We start from the raw sequence: 15,676 nt of genomic DNA on the forward strand, positions 1-15,676 counted from the left end.
TTGACTTTAAATTTGAGGACTCTCTTTGTAGATTTCAAAATGCCTCATCAATTTGAAAGGACAGTAAAAGTGTGGTCTGAGATTAATTTCTGTATTTTGGGCATCATACATGCTGTTGACCCTATTAACTAAAATTTCCGTTAAATTATTCATTATATTTGTTGAAAATGTAAGACTTCCACCAAACTCATGCATACTTGCAACATTATTGAAGTACCCAATGTTGTTAGACCAGAGCTTCTGTGTTGAAGGGTCTGTGATAAACAGATTGCTATGGTTTGATGTCTCTCTTTATGTAGAAAAATCAAAATATTTTTCTATAAATTTGGATCAGTGTGCGCTAATTAAATCTGAGGTGTCATTTAACACTACAATGAAAAACTGTAAACTTTATAAATGATTGATATACTGAAAACCAATGCAGGAAACCCCCAAAACAAAATAATATAATTATTGGAGTAAACAGCTATTTAAAATGCCCAAATTGTATTAAGCTGAGAAAATACACTAATAATTTAGTGGCTTTGACCAATGAAAATCACGTTTTTCATTATTGTAATATTGATTATGATAACAAGAGTATTTTCAGTGTATTTTGACATAATTTTAACATTTTTTGTAAACTAAAACACTGAAAATCAAGTGTAGGTTACATTTAGATGACATGCTTAAGTTTCTATCACTGTGTGACAGAATACAAAGTTATGGAGATTCACTTGCTATTTAGGATACTTTGATGTATTTCTGTGGTAAATAATATGTTTACTTTCTTCTGACACTGACTTGAATTGACAAACAATTTCTGGAAATTTATAGAATGCGAATTCAAGTCCAGAGCTTTACTCAGAAATTGATCCTTTAAGACACATACCTTTATTCAGCTTCATGAAATTTTGCTGTTTCCTATTCTTCAGATAATTCCTTTTTTGTCCCTAATGTAATTTTCAATGAATGTTATATATACAGAGTTATTCATATGAAAATAAATTGTCAAATCCTTTTATGGAAATTAATACTAGAAATAGTAATAAACTAAGCCTTAATGATAGAAAAGTAGAGTAATTGCAAGAAAAATAACAAAGCAAAAGGGGATAATGGCATGGAAGGAGAAATACTGGTTAGGAAATACCTATCATTTAGCTGATAAAGTGAGCAAACAGGAACTTGTGATTACCTGAAGAAAGAAAACATGGTGAGAAATGTAGAACTTTCTAATAATGAAGCATTCAAGCATGCTTAATGATTTTCAGCATCTGTTCACAAACACTGTTCACTTTACTACACTGTTATCTGTTCATGCAAGAGATGGATTCTTGTTTTAGACATACATCCTGCTGCCTTTGTTACCCTAGGGAAGAGAGAGGCTGAACCCAGCAGAAAAATCCATCTGTAAATGCATATTCTAGTGATCCATTAGTAATGAACCTGCTCTATTCAATAATTTTAACCAGAGCAATCAATGTCTGAAACATTTTTCCTTTAATCATGACATATCTCATGGAGAAGCCTGAGGGTATTCTGTTGTCTGAATTTAGGCCAAAGTTCTAAGCTAGGTTTTGTTTTGCCAGTGTCCATTAAAGATTTAATTCATTAATGACCTAGACATTTCAATATAATTGTTAACAAGAGTTTCAACCACAGGAATTGAGTTTTCTGATTTTACAGCGGTCTATAAAAATACAGTCCAAACACTACATAATTTTTACCCATATACAATTAATACTGACAGTATTCACCAGAGTTGCTAATTGAGACATTTATTTTACACTTTCTATTCAAATCTAAATGTTCTGTTTTGTAAAGTTGTGTCTTATCTTTCCAGAGAGTGTGCCAGTTCCTTAAGGATGTGTGTTTCTAACCATTCTAAGCCTTTTTTTGAGTTAACGTGCCAATACAAGGTGCCCTTACCCTTTTAAGAGATGTGTTAACAAAGACACTGTTTCACTATTCAATCTACATCTTTAATTTCTAAGCAGAATTAAAAATAATAATAATTTACAGTTCAGGAAAACACTTGCTGAGGTACTAAATTATGTCTTCCTTGTTTCTATTGCTCTTTCTTGACCATCATCAAACTCATGCTACTGTTCAGCCCCAGGTGTTTCATCATTTGTAACAGTAGGTTGTAAACCCTTCAGGCTGGTTCCCTTGACATCTTCTCATGCAGGAACTTCTAAAGCACTCACCATTGCCCTAGATCTGCTTCTGTTGGTAGTGAAAGCTTCACCGACTTCAGAGTTTCAATGTTAGGTCAGATACTTCTGAAATATCCCAGTGAACACTGACTTGGCATGGACCTGACAGAGTTTTTGGTACAGGTAAACCATGAATAACAGTGATAAATAAATAGTGACTTGTAAATTTATAGCTCATTCTTCTGCATATATGAAAGGGCAAGACATTCTCATATGCCTTACCCTTACTTTTAACAACAACAGGCCATCGGTTTGTTGATTTGTGCCACCTGAAACAGTATTTGTTACATCTTATAAACAGAAGACCTTGGCATACATGATACATGAAACACACATAATTCAGCAGCCAGATGTTGTCATTATATTGCAAAGGTTTCACATTGTTGTCTCCTTAGTGTGAGATTTTCATACCTTCTTGATGTTTCTCATAGGCATCTCCTTTAAGCACTGACTCTTCCTTCTTCTCACAGCAGCAAACTGACTCTAGTCCTCCTCAATGAGCCAATCCACTCTTTTATAACACTCTTCTTATTGGCTACAGCTGTGGCCTGTTAAAGTCAGGCCTGCTCCTAATCTTTAATAATTAACCCAGCTGCAACTCTTTAGGGAGTAAGATTACTTTCTATGCTACCTTTATTTACTTATATTCTATCCCCCTACAGCCAGGCACCTGTGACCATCTCCACAGGCCAAGGGCACGAGTCTGACATGGTCCTCAAGATAGAACGGCAGGCACTCATCTGAGAGCAAAGGCTGCAGCTCTAGCTGGAGAATCCACACCACCTACCCTAGTGTTGGCTAAGGTATTCATCATATCTAAGTAGTTGTGGCAGTCCAGTGAATTTTTCACTGACTGGAAAGGGGAAAAATAAAAATAACCCCCAGTTTTAAAAAGGGAAAAAAGTGGACCCTGGGAACTTTGGGCCAATCAGTCTCACCTCTGTATCTGAAAAGATCATGGCCAGATCCTCCTGGAAACTATGGTAATGTACATGAAAAATAAGGACTGGTGACAGCCAGCAAGGATTCACTATGGGTAAATCATGCCTCATTAAATCATGGCCTACAACAGGGTACAGCACTGGTACATAAGGGAAGAGCAACTGATATTATCTACCTGGACTTTTGTGAAGCATTTGACATTGCTCTGCATGATATCCTTGTCCCTAATTTGGAGAGGAAGAGCTGTGACAAGTGGCATTCCTCAGGGATCAGTATTGGGTCTGCAGCTCTCTAACATCTTTGTCAGTTCCCTGGATGATGGGATTGAGTGCATCATTAGCAAGTTGGCTGGTAACACCAAGTTGTGTGGTCAGCTCCACACACTGGACGGAAGGGGTGCTATGCAGAAGGCCCTTGACAGGTGGGCCTGTGTAAATCTCATCAATTCTAACAAGGACAAGGGTAAAGACATGTGCCTAGGCCAGGGCACTCCTAAGCACAGAATGGATTGAAATCTGCCCTCTGGAGAATGACTTGGGGGTTTTGGATGAGAACCTTGATATGACTCAGTAATGCATTCTTGCAGCCCAGAAAGCCACTGTCTCTGCAGCTGCATCAAAAGAAGCATGGCCAGAAAATCAACAGAGGGCTTCCTCCTCTCCCTCTTCTCTCCTCTCTTCTCGACTTGGAGTACTGAGTCCAGCTCTGGGACACCTAAGATGGATGTGAAGTCAGTCCAGAGGAGGACCAGAAATATGATCAGAGCACCTCCCTGTGAAGTCAGGCTGCGAGACTTGGGGTTGTTCAGCCTGCAGAAGAGAAAACTTGAGACAGAGATATAATAGCAACTTTTCAGTACATAAGGGAGGACTACAAGAAAGCTTGAGAGGAGCTTTTCAAAAGGGCATGTTGTGATAGGACAAGGGGTTTAGTTTAAACATGAGGAAAAAGTTCTTTATTCTGAGGATGGGGATGCACTGGAACAGGCTGCCCATGAAATTACGAATGCCTGGAAGTATTCAAGGCCAGACGGGATAGTCTTTGAGGAACCTGTCCCAGTGGGAGGTTCCCTGCCCATGGCAGTGCATTGAAACTAGATGATCTTGAAAGTATTTTCCAACCTCAGCCATTCATTTTTTCCATGTGTGCCATAGTGCCTCACACACTAGAAAAAAATTGACTCTTACAATATTGTCACCATGATTTTAAATACTTGTAATGCCAATATAATTTTGCAGCAGTATTATTAGAAGAGTACTGTGGTTCTGGAAACAGCACCTACCACTCAGTGCTGTTGTGTCTGCTGTGTCTTTGGTTTCCATCTAGCTTTTCCCCCCACCTCTGCTAGTTCAGTCCTTTGAAGCACACCTTTGGGGACCAGAGATGACTATTTTTCACTTTGAATAATAATAAACAAGTATAAACTGAGGGGTGGTGTAAATAGATGAAGTATTTATTACCAGCCTAAATTGATGAGGCTTATGTCAACAATTACTAGCTTGCAAAAAGTGATGCTTTTTAATCAGCCGTGGGAATTGATCAAAAATGCTTACAATACTAATGACTACTTAAAATGATAATACTTACATTATCATTGTCTGCATATTTTTGATACATTCTAATTGATAATTAAACTTATTTTTTGTGTTATGACAAACTTCATTAATAAATAAAAATAAATAAGATAAATAAAAATTCCTTTTACCCTATGTTCTGTATTGGTTACTTCTGTTGTGAGAGAAATCTTGTTTTTTATTTTCAATATTATTTTATAGTTATTTAAAAGCATTTGGACATGACCACAAAAGTTATAAAATTTATGGTCAAATGAAAAGAAAAGTTTAAAAAACATACAATTAAATTCTTGGAAATAACAGCATTTTTGATGCTTGTCTATTTTTAATTTCATCATTAAATTAACATCATGATACAGTTTTTAAATCACATGACCAAAAGATTCTTTCTACATGGACAAAACCAAATTTGTAGCAAATCCCAGGAGAAAATGTTAATATAGGGTAAATAAGGCCGTGAAATCATCTCATGGATGTAAAATAATCCACTGAACAGGATAATTTATTAGCACTTATGACACAATTCTTCTGCAATGCTTAGCATATCATATATGGCAATAATTTCATAGCTTGCCATTAAATGTGGATCCTTCTCTTTTTAAAAACTGAACTGGTTTTGTAGAATTTGTGACTTGATTTGTAGAATCATTGAGTACTTACAACTTCCTCTTGCTGGGAGGTAAGAGCTTATTTCACAGTAGTGTCATAAAGATAAATCAAGTGATGGTTGCAAAACACTAAGGTATTGGAAGAATACCATAGGAAATCCATAATGAAATTAATAGCTCTCCAAAAAGCTCGAGATTTTGAAGACATGCAATCAAAGCCCAAGATTATACACTGAAAGGAAGAATAAACCAAAAAAAACCTCCCAGACCATATTCAGAGCATTAAGGCAGCTATCTTTAAGAGATATAATGAATGAAACAAAAACTGAATCAAAACATATATTTTGAGGTATATTGCAGAAGAGTTAAATAAAATAAAATCAGAAATAATTGTTATTCCTTAGTGTTAGTAAAATCTTTTCTTTCAATTTTTTTTGGATGCTTCAAGTCTGAGTAACTCTTTTGTATCACACACAGGGATAAAGGAATATTTATGAGAAAATGTTTGAGGCAGAGCTGTGGCACCAATTTTATCTTTATGTATATAGTTTGAAAGAAACAATAGGTGCTGCTCTGTTTTGTTTTGATCTCTCAGTTCAGACTCTCAGGAACATCAGACATGCATGTTCTTATTTGTGGCCATCAGTACTTAAGAGTGAAAATAGCTAATAAGCATGGAACTTAACTTTTAGCCTTGCTAAGACTAGAGCTTACAACACATGCAACAAGAATTTCACTTAGCTAGAGTACTTTTAGATTAAAGCATGAGGAACTTGCAACATTTGGGCATTTCCAGGTTTAAGAATTGCTGAGAATGCACTTTAAAGGTCTCAGTCTTACATTTGTGTTATTATATTTAATTTTTTTTTTTTACATGTGTGTTTCTCAAAATACATCTAACTATTCTCTAGTATGCAATTATATATATAGTCGAATTCATAGTGTAGGTGGCCCAAAGACAAACATTAAGGTAGTGGCTGCTGGAATAATAGAAATATTAATGATCCTGAAATGTTCTGCTGGAGGAAGTTATCTCTTAATATTCAGAGGATCAAACCCAATTATGTGAAGAAATTTTTGTGTGATAATTTGTTGTAAATCAGTTGCCAAGTTTCAGCACTCAAGATGTAACCAAACATTAATATAACAACCAAAATGTCGATTAATGAAAATCAGCTGAAACCAATCTAGTTTTACATTCTTCTGTACATATTTGAATGTCAATGTTGATTTTAGAAGTGGTCTGAAACAGTTTATTCATTGTTTTTTGTTTTTTTCTGCCAATATTACCTGTGAAAAATTGTAAAATTAATAAAAGAAATTACTCTGAATTTCAAGGATAAAATAAAACAAGAAATATTAGATTAAAAGTGACTGATAAAGATAAATCTGTCTTACCTCACACAGCAAAATTAGTATAAAGAAAATTAGTATAAAGCTTATCCATGTAACAAAGATGGAAGAATTCGATTCTGTTTCCTGATACTACAAGCAATTTAAAAAATTAACTTGGTTTACATTTGATATTTCTCATTGTAGTCACAGATCTGGTAGAGCTTCTAGGCTTTTTTAATGTACTACAATATAGGAACAACGCTGTCAGTAGAACATTGTATCCTAATTTATCTAAACCAATCTGCTGTTGGTATCTAACTTTAAAATATAGTACTACACATTACAACACGGTTTATCATTCTCTGAATGTTAATCAATTGTTATTACTGCCCTTGGGCTTTTGAAAGATTGCTTTAATTACTAAGTCATTTCATTCCAAACTTACGCGCCTGGATCAAAACAAACATAAGTAGGAAACAGGGTATATACATTTTTGTTTGGTTTTATTTTTTTTTTCAGGGTCAGACTGCTGTAAATTCTGCAGCCTATCGATATGAACACAGAAAGTATTTAGGTGAGTAGAGATAAATGGTGGCTGTCTTCTGAGTTAACTGTAGGTCTTGTTTTCTAGATATGGGCTGTCACATTCAGTATGATTGAGAAAAGTACTGTAGTTTTTAAGAGAAAAAATGCTTTGCATAGTTATTTCACATGGGGAACCCAAGGAAAAAAGACCATACTACAGCAAAGGATGTGGTGTAAAGCGCATGAAAACTGTTAGTGCACAGCTGTACGTGTATCCTTCATCACCCTTTCAAAGGGATGAACGTGGCTGGAAGTGTTGACAACTCTCTCCTGGACGAGTGTGCCTGTGGGCGCCTCCCTGCAGCATGGCAGCTGTAGGGACACCCCAGCAAAGCAGCGGGATGGGGCCAGGCTCTGGCCAACCTCTACAGCCAGCAGGTCTGGAGGGCAGCCCCACGCCATGCCCTGGGCACCTCCCTGGGGATGGGATGGGCATGGGCTGGGCTGAGGCTAGGCTGCTCCTGGGTGGGGTCCTTGTGGGCAGGTCAGGGCAGTGGGGGCGTGGGGACCAGCCCTGCTGCGGTGTCACTGCGTCAGGGGCTCCTGGGCCTGGGCCCTGGCCAGAGCCATGGTGGCAGCTTGGCCAGGACACATGGGTGTCCACAAAGCCCTGCCCGGATAAAAGTGATCTTGCAGAAGGTTAACCTAATGAAAGGTAAACGTAATGAAACATGGTAATTCCTCATTAGTGTCACCCTGTTCTTCTAAGTTCTTCTAAGCCTTCTGATGTTTACATTCTTGTAAGGAACTTTCTCACACAGTTTTATGTAAATAATTATTGTTTTACATTTTTCTCTGAAGGAGGAGAAATTTGTTGGGCTGTTGTCTTGTCCAGTGTCATTGGAAAGGTAGCACTTTCATCCTCCAACCCACTGTCACTTTTGAAAATCTGTAAATGTTGGAGTCAAAAATTAGACTTCCCTTCTTTTTACCTTGGAGGTTCCGAGGTGCATGTCATTTTATTTCGTGTCCTATAGCAACACATTAGCAAAGAACCAGGACACAATGCAGCACATCTGTAAAGAAACTATGTTCTTCTCAACACATAGTTCATTGCAAAGATTATATTGTATTTTGTTCTTTCTATGTCTTTTCTAATCTGACAATATGGTTTTTTAGGAGTCTTTAAATCAATAAAATTTATTTAATTCACTTAAAATTTCTGAGGCTTTGTAATATTTTTGTTTATTTATAACAAAGTTAGGTCCTCATAGAACATAGCTGCTTCTCTAAAACAATGATCAAGTAGTCAAGCTGAAGACAGATCACTCTTGTTGTGACTTTCTTTCATTTTCCAGTCCTTTCATTTTCCAGTCCTTATATTTATTTTTCTAGGTGTTTTCTAGTTTTTCTATTATTATAGGGTAAAAATCTCTTGCATGATCAAACATCTTGAGTTTGAAAGGTCTGATTAGATGATTATACCTCATGACAAATGCATTTTGCCACATAATCAAATTAAAGCAATTATCATTGTTTAATGAGATGTAAAAACTGCTGAAGATATATTTCCTACCCATGTGCTAAGACATGAATTTGAGGCTGAGGGAGCAGAGGTGCAGGTCTAACATCTTTTCACAGAAGTTTATGTAACCCAAACCAAAAAGGAATCATCCTATAGATCAGAGGTGGGAGGTTGTGTTGTAGTAAAAATGTAAGATGTTTAAGATATCACAACATTTGCTGATTTCAGTAGAAGTGTACCAATGTGGTTATTGTGCCAATTACCACATATTAAAATAAATTTAGAGAAATTCAAGAATAGGATAATAAATATCTCTCTAGTATGAATTTATTTGTTATGATAGTCTGAATATTTTATGAACTATAAAATATTTTTTCACAATTAATGGTATTTTGGAAATTAGATACTTCAGATGAGCACTTTATATTGCGTTTTGCCACTCACTCTTGTCAGATAAAAAAAAAATCAGTATTACACATACTCTATAGAAGTAAAAGAATGAATTTTGTTATCAGATATATTGTCTATAATGCCTGGCAAAATTTTAGAATCTGAGTATCTATCAAACTTGCCCTATTCTGAATTCTACTGTATCTAGAAAAAGCACATAGTAATTGAAGTTCTAATTGTGGATATTCCAACTTTAAATTAAATAGTTTGGATTACTTATACTGTATTACTTTTATTTGGGCATAGAATACCACATTTAGCTATTGGGGAAAAAAACATATTATTAAGATTTCTCTAAAATATTATATTTCTACAGTTCTAGCAAAAAGTACTGAAAGTGTATTTAACTATTTTTTAAATTTAATAAACAGCAAATACATAGCATTTTGTATATTTTCACAGTTATTCAGCTGTAGTTCAGAATTTTTCAACTGTGAAAGATAACAGGGAAAAAAAGCGCAATAAATAGAATTTCTGACTATTAATAAGCAAGACCCTTTCATTATATGTAAATAAAATATAGTGCCTTACTTATCTCAGAACAACATCTATACTGTAGCAAAGCTACTTGTTTGACACATATTTTTGTTCCTTAGTCACAGGTAATAGTGTGTCACTCAGCACACAGGCCCAATGAAGAAATTGAGAAGAAACCTTTTTTCCTCCTTGGGCTTTGAATCGAACCTTATATTCATATCTTGTCTAATTTTTTTCCATCTTCCTACTCTCTGGATGATTGACTGAGAGTATCTTCATATATTTCCAGATATTCTGTGGAATAGAATAACTTATTTTTAAAAATCACAATTTGCTGTAAAAACCACTTAACGTACACATTTATGATCCAGTGTGCAAGGTTTATTTTTAATGTATTTTAGAACATATTTTCAGAAAGTTCCTTAGGGTCATGATTTTTTTTCCATTTTTGAGAGTCAAATGGTAACACTAAGCTTTACTTCTGACATAACCTGTACAATCACATCACATACAGATGACAATAATAGGATGTCTAGGAAACAAACAACTTTTTATACATATGTTTACAGGGATGGAAATGTATTATGAAGTAAGCCTTTGTTACACTTGAGTTATTTCTTGATTGTCAGCAGTTAAATATATTTCAACTGGCAATTTAAATATGAAACCTGAGACTTCCAACTGAATTATACATCTCTTTACAGTTTCTCTTTATCTGTTTCTTTTCTGGGCTTTTTTAGAGTAATTGAAGGGCAAACTGAGAGGAGATAATACAATTTCTGATCCCTTCCATGTTTATCAGTATAACAGTGGAAATATGTACAAGATCTATAAACTTTGTACAGTTTTAATTGATTTTTTCCTATTTTGAGAGGGTCATGTTTTGCTTATTTCCATTTGTTTCAAAGCACTAATTTCCAACATTCCTATATTCATTAAGATACTTTATCTTGAATCTGAATTGATCAACTAATTAAAAGTTCAACTAAAAAAGAAGACTAACAGATCAGTTGATGAAAACTGAAGGATGCAGTATATCCTGACATCTCTGCTTTACTCTTCTTCTGAATGGAGCTGTACAGGATGGAATAGGAATGCTGATCTTGCAAGAAAATTCCCCTCTGAAATATTTTTGCAGCTTATACACAAATCTAATGTGAGTACTCTACCAATCCCAGCTGTGTAGTAGAAATTGAAGTGAGTGAGCATGGGAGGTCAAGGTTAAAGAGCTAACCTACTGTAATGACAAGAATATCATGGAAAATCAGAAGACAGAAATCTCTTTGGGCAATGAACATGAGGAAGTTTTCAATCCTTTAATCATTTATTTATTCATGTATTTGAGTCTGGACTGGTTTTTAATTTATTTTTATTATCCTTTTACTTAATGTTAGTGCTGATATTTTTGAAGTAAAAAGGTTCTTCTCATCCCCTCTCCAGACAATTAACAAATGTCTTAATAAGTTCATGCTATGGAGACTAAAAACTGTGTCTATGTTCATTATATTAAGTACTTTACTACTAAGCATTCATTTAAGCATTAGTAAACAGTTTCTTTTGAAATATTTTTTAATTTAGGAGTAAAAATAATGATTATTCTATGCACCTTAAAATTCTTTCAAAACATAATAACTGGGCAATTTATGAATTACAAAAGACTTGTATACACTTGACAGATCAGAGTTACATATTAGATTACAGATCAAGTGTGTAGTCTGATAAATTCTAAATTAAAAACCAAAATAGAGAAAAAAATGCACAAAAGCTACAGAAGTTGTAGTGCTGCAAGATAAGTATTAAAGAATGTTGGACTGTTGAGGGGTTTTTTTCTGTAATTCTAAACCAAAATTCTCAGCCAGTCTCAGACTGGGATTTCCATTTGCATTAGTGCAGGAAAAAAATGTTTAATGCTAGCTGGTCAGGAAAGGGCAGGGAAACCAAGCTCTACCATGTGTTGTGCATTCCATGGTAAGCTAAAGGCCTGAAGGAAGTCTATCCTTCTAAATGACAATTTGGTCTTTTTCTCAGCTGCTGGTGAAGTGCCACATGTACTGCTCATTACACAAAGAAGATTTTATTGCTGTAACAGGGCACATTGAATTCAATGTTCACTGAGGACATCATGCAGTTCACAAGAGTGAGTCACACAAACTTTAGTCATTCTAGCCTTTTTTTGAGCAAACTGGATAAAAGGAAGAAAAAAGTCTTCAGATATATGCTAGATCTTAGACTTATGTAAAGGGGAAGTCAGGAAAAAAAGCAAACAAAAACCCATCCTCTTAGAAAGGAACTTGGAACTGAAAGAAATACAGTCAAATTCATGTATTAATGAGAAGAGAACATTCGGTTTCTTGTCACTCAAGTTTTCTAGCTGAGTATCATTTCTTATTGTATCAACTGCTATGAACTGAAAATGTGCTGGGAAAGTAGTGAACTCACTGGGATCCTTCTTTTGAGCTGCACTTACAGTACTGACTGATGACAGATACTGGTTCAGCACCATGAGAAATTTTCATTTTGAAGGACTAGCAAACTCAGGGAAATTCAATTTATACGGGAGTCTTCTGGTCAGGTTTAATTCATGTGTGTCTGACAGGCTGTGTCTGCACATTATTGTGATACCTCAGGCATTTTCTAAATACTTCTGGGACTTTTAGAAGAGGAAGGTAGGTAATCATGCCGAAAAGAAATATTAAGCAATTGCTCATCAGGCAGTATAACCTTCAGAATGTGATGAAAAGCATTCCTTCTGGTTTGTTCTTGCATGTTCTCTTTTTATTTAAACCTGTGATAAAAGGACAAAATGCAATCCAATAAATGCTCTCTAATTAAGTGCAAATATTTTTTCCCAGTAAGAGTCAGGCATCACTGAACTTTTTAATATTAAATAATGCTTCAATTAAATATTATGCTCTCAAATGTAAAAGAATAAATAACATGAAAAAATTTAAGTTCTCTGACACTCTGAGGTAAAAAATCCAGGATGACAGGATAGTTTCATTGATATCAGTAACTCTACATCAGTGTAAAAAACACAGAGGAGTACTCAGTAATGAGTGCAGTAACAAAGCAAGTGCAAAAATGCAGAAATGATATCTTAGTGTCCTTATTCTTTTCTTTCAGTTGCTAAATGAGCTCCATTAAAAAAGACAATGCCTTCCTCTCTGGTTCTACCCGTACATTGAGAAAGTGGAATATAAGTTCTCTGCTATATAACCTCTTTAGTTTGTCAGTATCCAATTACAAACATAAGATTGAGTAGTATTTCTTTTATTAATTTTTTACATTAGTCAATCAAATGCTTAAATCAATAAAGAGAAAGCCTGACAATTAGTCCTATAATTTATAATAATATCTCCTTTCTCTTTACTTTGTCTAACCCTATGTTTACAAATCTTTTTACTGACTCCGTATGTGCTTAAGCAGTAAATTCTATCAAAGCATATTTTATCTCAGGCCTATTGCAAATCTGTGGTTGCTACTTAGTCACTTAGGTAGCACAAACTGATTAGGAAACACGCGGTCCATCATTATATTGGTTTCATGTATATAAGGCACAGTTTATTTTAAGTACTGGTACATGGAAACAAGTCCTTAGATAACCCACATTCTTGATAAATCATTTGGATTTTTATTATATACTGACTGAAGGAGAGTGCAGATGTCAATCCTATCTTCCCAGCAGCAAGCCTGATTTAATTCTCCACAGTTCTTTCTATGCTTCCCCAAAGTTTTCTTAATGAAAAAGAGAAATCTGAACACTACAGAGATAATTCTGATAATTTTGTCATGGGTGTGACATACTCAGTGATTAGAATGGCAATCCAAAATCACAACTTATGAGATTCCAATTCTATAGAAAGAAAACATCCTGCTAGTACTGTGACTTTCAGCCTTTCCACATATCAGAGGATGTAGGGTTTTGTCTCTCCAGAGTCAAAGGTTGGTAGGATATGAATTACAAGTTGTCATCTAGAGCTGGCAAAAGAAAACAGGTTTCAAAATAAAATTATTTCCAAGAACAACAACAAAACAAAAAAAAGCCAACAAAACAAGAAACAAACAAAAAAAACCCAAAAAACCAAAAAAACAAGCAACAACCAGCCAAACAAAAATCTACGGCCCCACCCACAGAACCTGAGAAAAACAAGTTTGTGAAATTTTTAGCCTAAGTAGGAGGTGGACAAATAAGAGATGAATGTTTACTTTAAAATATAAGACAGCTTTTTTGCAGGAGGTAGATGATGAATATTTAAGAAAGCAGCCTGTGCTATGATGTGTACTTTAAATAGGTACTTTATTGTAGCTGTTATACTAGTTAATAACTATTAAAAATATAATAATAAACAAGGAAAGTTCTGTGACAAGGTTTAACTGCATTTATAGTTAATAAATATATCTTTAAAAGGACACTGACAGAAATTCTGATATAAGGAATGTGCTGCTCTACCCCCTACTTCTTTCCCCCAGGATGTCTTAAGAATAAATTTCTTCACTGAAGGAGGCTGAGAAGAAAGAATCAGAAAAGTGTAAAACATGCTCATTGCTCCTAGCAATATTCATAAAATCATGCAAAAAAACATAGGGGGCACACTCCTGAAACTGCTAATAAATGTAAAGAGATAAAAGCTGTGATTCATTTTAAAATAGTGCGATGCACATGTTCTCTATAGTCAATGCACTTTCTTAGATAAGAGATGCATCACTACTATAATGCAATATTAGTATCCAGTATACGACGTTTCATCATTTCTACATTGTAAAAATGGTAATATCATGGATGATAATTCTTTGGTTTCCCTATTAAGCCTTAGCAATGACACTATTTCTTTTGATTTTCTGCTCCAAATCTGTGTGTAGGGTGACTACTTAAATGAACTGCTCACATACTTTCTATGGAGGAAACCTAGAGTGCTGCAACATATGGCTCAGATATAATGGAATTTAGTTCATTAATCTGTCCTGAATGACCATCACAACAGAAAAAGCTTAAGTCAAGAACTAAATGAACTGAATGGACATTTGAATGGAGATAGACATTAGACTAACAGAATACTATCTGTGTATGTGTCAAAGGACAGAAAAGGGGTTTGCTGTGGCTGATAAAAATATATTGAATAATTTAAGGACTGAGAATGATGTAAATTACATGGAAAAAGGCATAGAGATTGTAATGAATTTGGCTGGGAGAAAGTTAATTTTCTTCATAGCAGTCTTTATATTTAGCATTCTTCATATTTAGATTGGCAATTTAGTATTTTAGGTTGGTGAGCAAAATTGTTGATAGCACACCAGTTGTACTTATTCTTGAATAGTGCTTGCACAATGTAAAGACAGTATCTGTTTCTTTCCCTGCCTCTGTCAGCAAATTTGCTAGGGGAGAACAAGAAACTGCAAATTGTAGTAAACAGTGTCCCGGTCCATGGCAGCAGGGTTGGAACTAGGTGATCTCTAAGGTCCCTTCCAAACACCTCTCTGTGATTTCATGATTACAGAGAGATACAGCCAGAGCACCTCAAGCCAGCTGGCCAAAGGGACATTTCATACTTTGTGATGTCATGGTGAGCAACAAAACTGGGGCTGGGTTATCTCCAAAGTAACCACTGCCCAAGGACTGGCTGGCCATTGTTCTGCAGGTGGCAATGACTGCTTTTGCACCACTTGAGTTTGAGAGTTTCTTTTTTTTTGCTTGTTTGGGGTGGGTTGTTTTATTTGGGTTTTTTTTCCCCATAATTTATTAGACTGCCTTTATCTCAACCCAGAGATTTGGGTTGTTTCCCCCTGTTTTTGCATTTCCAATTGTTTCCCTCCTCCAGCTGGGTGGGGTCTTATCTGCCACCTTGGGCCAACACACTATATACAGGAAATTGAAGTATAAATACAATTAAAAATGGTAAGAGCCCTTTTGTTTCCACCCCTTTTCCTGGTGCTGTTCTTCCACTTATTGTGCTCTTCTGTGTTCTGTGATGGCTGTGTGAAGATGGTGGGGACAGGGGTGTATTGTAGCAAGTTGTCAGTGTCTGCAGCCACCTCTTGGAGAAATAC

The 15,676-nt window shown here is 35.3% G+C and overlaps 1 long non-coding RNA gene across 2 annotated transcripts in view; it reads left to right on the forward strand.

Moving 5' to 3' along the window:
* The window catches only part of LOC143693850 (uncharacterized), a 254,812-nt gene that overhangs the window by 213,965 nt on the left and 25,171 nt on the right, over positions 1 to 15,676 (forward strand). The window contains exon 4 of one of the 2 annotated variants that reach the window (XR_013181833.1): positions 2,858 to 2,998. The exons of the other annotated variant lie outside the window; for it this stretch is intronic. This is a non-coding gene — a long non-coding RNA (uncharacterized LOC143693850). The remainder of the gene's footprint in view (positions 1 to 2,857; positions 2,999 to 15,676) is intronic. 2 annotated transcript variants of the gene reach the window in all.

The sequence above is a fragment of the Agelaius phoeniceus genome, chromosome 4 (assembly GCF_051311805.1).
Source record: "Agelaius phoeniceus isolate bAgePho1 chromosome 4, bAgePho1.hap1, whole genome shotgun sequence".
Classification (NCBI taxonomy): domain Eukaryota; kingdom Metazoa; phylum Chordata; class Aves; order Passeriformes; family Icteridae; genus Agelaius; species Agelaius phoeniceus.